Below are 4907 nucleotides of genomic sequence, written 5' to 3' on the forward strand. Positions count from 1 at the left end.
TTGTGGTGATGTGCTGTGTGTGTCACATCCTTCCGACGATATGTTGTTTTCCCTCCTTTGGCGATCTATTGAAATTTACATTAACCAATCAGTCTCCATCAATAATAGGGCCTTTTCGAAAATGATTGGTCAACTTTATCTCACCGAGAACAATTGTGCACAATCTACTCTGTAAATCATATAGAGTATATTTCCAACTTTACTGCACCTCTATGAGTAGGTATAATATGAGAGTTTAAACACAATGTGTATTGTTTAACATGAATAGAAAATGAATAGGAATTGTGTTAAAGCAGAAATGAATAGGCATTGTGTTATAGCAGAAATGAATAGGCATTGTGTTAGAGCAGAAATGAATAGGCATTGTGTTAGAGTAGACATGAATAGGCATTGGATTAGAGCAGAAATGAATAGGCATTGTGTTAGAATAGAAATGAATAGGCATTGTGTTTACTTTAACTCGTTAGATATTAAAACGATGAGGCATGGGAAGAGCTGAAAATGAATAAGCATTGTTTTCACTTTTGTACCTTTTTAAAGCAAATCAAGATATAAGTTTTGCGCTTTGATCAAAGCACAACCTATAAAAGGATGAAAATTGCTCATGTTTTTTCTCAGTTTTTACCTTTTCAAAGTTGGAGAGCTGTTAGAGGAATAAACAAAATAGTGACTGTTAAAGAGGATACTACAAACACCAATGCTATGAACAACATTGGTGACAACGCAGCATACATGAAGAGAGAAAGGGCATTATCCTTAGGAAAATTTAAAGCTCGCAATTCGGATCAATTGAAAAACTTTACAACTAACTCTTCAGAAGGTAGGGGGTGTGCCGCTACGGCTCAATAAGTAACTCCCGACAATTATCCTCAACAGCAATATTTATATTTGTCCCCGGATTAGTTCAGGATCCCAAGCTATTATTGGAAGAGAACCGGTTAGGTATTATAAAATTCAAAGCACGAGTAGTAGCAGGTTTAAGTTTAATGTATCAATTCTTCAATATAATAAATAACCGGAAGATCCACGTAATAAAGTATCAGTAATCAGTTCAGTCTTAATAAAGTCAATAGTCAATAATGTCAATGCCATTTAACAATAACCCTCCGCTGTTGGCTCAGAGGAGTTCTCTCCTTCTTTTTGTCAACGCCATTTCACCATAACCCTCCGCTGTTGACTCAGCGGAGCATCTGCTTTATTTCTTCAAAGCCATTTAACAATAACCCTCCGCTGTTGGCTCAGAGGAGTCTCTGCTTCATTTAACTCCTTCACGCATTTGTCAGCGTCATTTTTTATGTATTCTTTGGTGTTAAACAATAAATCTCCCCAAACAGGGAGAACCCACCTCGATCAGAGGCAGTTTGAAAGATCCTTTCCGTTTCTTTGTTTTTCGTATTCCGTTCAAATATGTGCCTAGTGGCTTTCTACAGTTCATTACGTGACAAGAATTTATTAAATTTGGATGTTGATGGTGATGATAACGATAGTCCTATTATCAAAGTAGAATTCAATCGAGAACGTACGATTTTCAGTTTCTCATTTTACATAACTGAAGGAGTGTCCAGAAATAGAATTTATTTATTTCCAGCAGAAGCTATGAAGATTATAAAATACCTGAATTCAAAATTTGAGTTTTCAGGAGTGGAAAGATTGAGATTAAAAACGAAAGAAATGGTGAATGAAGAAGCTATTGACTTTTCAAAAGTCGATTTCTTTTAAATCAAACAATGGTCCTTACGGTGAAGAAGTAAATAGTATAATAGTGTAATAAATGTATCATGCGAATGTAATATTTAAAATATAATTAAGATGCAATAAAATAAATAAAAAGTATATCAATTTACATTGTCTTCCATCTCTTCCGTGTTTTTGTAATGTCCATAAGGACGTGTGCTTATACCATCAGATAAAAAAAATCTTTTATCACCACATGGACGTAACCATATCTTGTTCTGTTGTACAGTAAACGTGACATGACCATGGGAACTTATATTGTTCATTAAATGTAAAAATTCAATATTTTGCAATAAAGCGTCTCGGTAATTGGAAAGACAAATTTCCTTTTTCACAACATAATTTTTCACTCGTTTTGCTCGTTTAACGTTAAAGTCTTTTGACCTATCGACCAAGATAGAATACATCTTAGCGCGTAGACCAACAAACTCTAAGATAAGGGATGCATACATGTCGTCTTTCATTTTACCAATCCGTTTTTTATTTTGTAATTAAAAACATTGATGATTTCTCGGATAATCCGAGAAGTTGAAGAGATGCTTATCCTCGTTCATGTCAACGTACAAATCTTCACATTCGATCGCATAAAGACAGTAGCAACCTGGCTAAATTTTTTTGGTGGTGCAAACTATGAAATTGGCGCCCCTGGTATTTTTTGTCCTCATCAATGGCACCATGAATGTCCCAAGACAGTACAACATCCTAAAGGAAGTTTGCTTTTTCGAAGATTCCTTTGTATTTATCTTGCCAATCGACATACTGAATGAAAATAGAATATGTTTTTAGGCTTCCATTCTATTTTAACAATTTTTAGGATTGTTTATTCTTACCTATCATGCTTTACTGGACAACTGAATGACACCATGAATGTCGCAAGACAGTGCAACATCCTAAAGGAAGTTTGCTTTTTCGAAAATTTCTTTGTATTTATCTTGCCAATCGACATACTGAATGAAAATAGAATATGTTTTTAGGCTTCCATTCTATTTTAACAATTTTTAGGATTGTTTATTCTTACCTATCATGCTTTACTGGACAACTGAATGACACCATGAATGTCGCAAGACAGTGCAAAATCCTTAAGGAAGTTTGCTTTTTCGAAGATTCCTTTCTATTTATCTTGCCAATCGACATACTGAATAAAAATAGAATATGTTTTAGGCTTCCATTCTATTTTAACAATTTTTAGGATTGTTTCTTCTTGCCTATCATGATTTACTGGACAACTCAATGACACCATGAATGTCACAAGACAGTGCAACATCATGAAGGAAGTTTGCTTTTTCGAAGATTCCTTTGTATTTATCTTGCCAATCGACATACTGAATGAAAATAGAATATGTTTTTAGGCTTCCGTTCTATTTTAACAGTTTTTAGGATTGTTTATTCTTGCCTGTCATACTTTACTGGACAACTCAATGACACTATGAATGTCGAAAGACAGTGCAACATCCTAAAGGAAGTTTTCTTTTTCGAAGATTCCTTTGTATTTATCTTGCCAATCGACATACTGAATGAAAATAGAATATGTTTTTAGGCTTCCGTTCTATTTTAACAGTTTTTAGGATTGTTTATTCTTGCCTATCATGCTTTACTGGACAACTGAATGACACCATGAATGTCGCAAGACAGTGCAAAATCCTTAAGGAAGTTTGCTTTTTCGAAGATTCCTTTCTATTTATCTTGCCAATCGACATACTGAATAAAAATAGAATATGTTTTAGGCTTCCATTCTATTTTAACAATTTTTAGGATTGTTTCTTCTTGCCTATCATGATTTACTGGACGACTCAATGACACCATGAATGTCACAAGACAGTGCAACATCATAAAGGAAGTTTGCTTTTTTGAAGATTCTTTGGTATTTATCTTGCCAATCGACATACTGAATGAAAATAGAATACGTTTTTAGGCTTCCGTTCTGTTTTAACAGTTTTTAGGATTGTTTATTCTTGCCTATCATGCTTTACTGGACAACTGAATGACACCATGAATGTCGCAAGACAGTGCAAAATCCTTAAGGAAGTTTGCTTTTTCGAAGATTCCTTTCTATTTATCTTGCCAATCGACATACTGAATAAAAATAGAATATGTTTTAGGCTTCCATTCTATTTTAACAATTTTTAGGATTGTTTCTTCTTGCCTATCATGATTTACTGGACAACTCAATGACACCATGAATGTCACAAGACAGTGCAACATCATAAAGGAAGTTTGCTTTTTCGAAGATTCCTTTGTATTTATCTTGCCAATCGACATACTGAATGAAAATAGAATATGTTTTTAGGCTTCCGTTCTATTTTAACAGTTTTTAGGATTGTTTATTCTTGCCTATCATGCTTTACTGGACAACTCAATGACACCATGAATGTAACTGCAGGAGAGCCGGACGTGATACTTTACGGTTTCGGACGGTAATATATTTTGCTAAAATAGATAAACGTACAGTTCTTAAGTACAAATCAAGCCTGAGAGGTGAATAATATGTCGATATAAGGCTCAATAAATCAAGATACAATATAGAGAGCTACAATATAAAAGAAAAACATTAAGATAAAGGAAATACTACTTACTAAACACGTTGGTCCCATAAGCTCTAATGCAGTGAGATATATATAAATATTCTTTATTATTCTTCTGGGCGTCTCTTCAGACTATAAGTTTTACAATTCTGGTTTTCTGTTTCGACATTGTAACTCTGTATTCACTCTACAGTGATCTTTGTTCATCTGAACGCAAAAGCAGAAACAGAGCACAGAAAAAGGCACACAAAGTCCCGTGGGACAGACGCTAGACAAAGAGAAACACACGAAGGATAGCAAGCCTAAGGGAATACGTGTCACATAATTACGTAATAATTGACAAATAAATAGACAATACACTGACGATCAAATTAACATAAAAATATACAAAACAACTGCTATTCGGCAGTTACACTCCTCACCATCAAGCGCTGCGTTCTTGACTAAATACAATAAATAATTATGGACCTTGCCAAATACTGACAAAATTAAATCAAAAATAGAACAAAAAATTAAGCACGAATTAAATTCGTTAAATAAGAAATATGTCCAGAAAAACCTTAATACAATTCGAATTTTAATCTTTTCATAAAGTCTCCGATTCCCTCTGTTTGCGCAGACACTTTTTCTGAAGAGATTACCAACTCTTGA

Source organism: Clytia hemisphaerica, unplaced genomic scaffold, assembly GCF_902728285.1.
Source record: "Clytia hemisphaerica strain Z4C2 unplaced genomic scaffold, Clytia hemisphaerica genome assembly, whole genome shotgun sequence".
NCBI lineage: Eukaryota > Metazoa > Cnidaria > Hydrozoa > Leptothecata > Clytiidae > Clytia > Clytia hemisphaerica.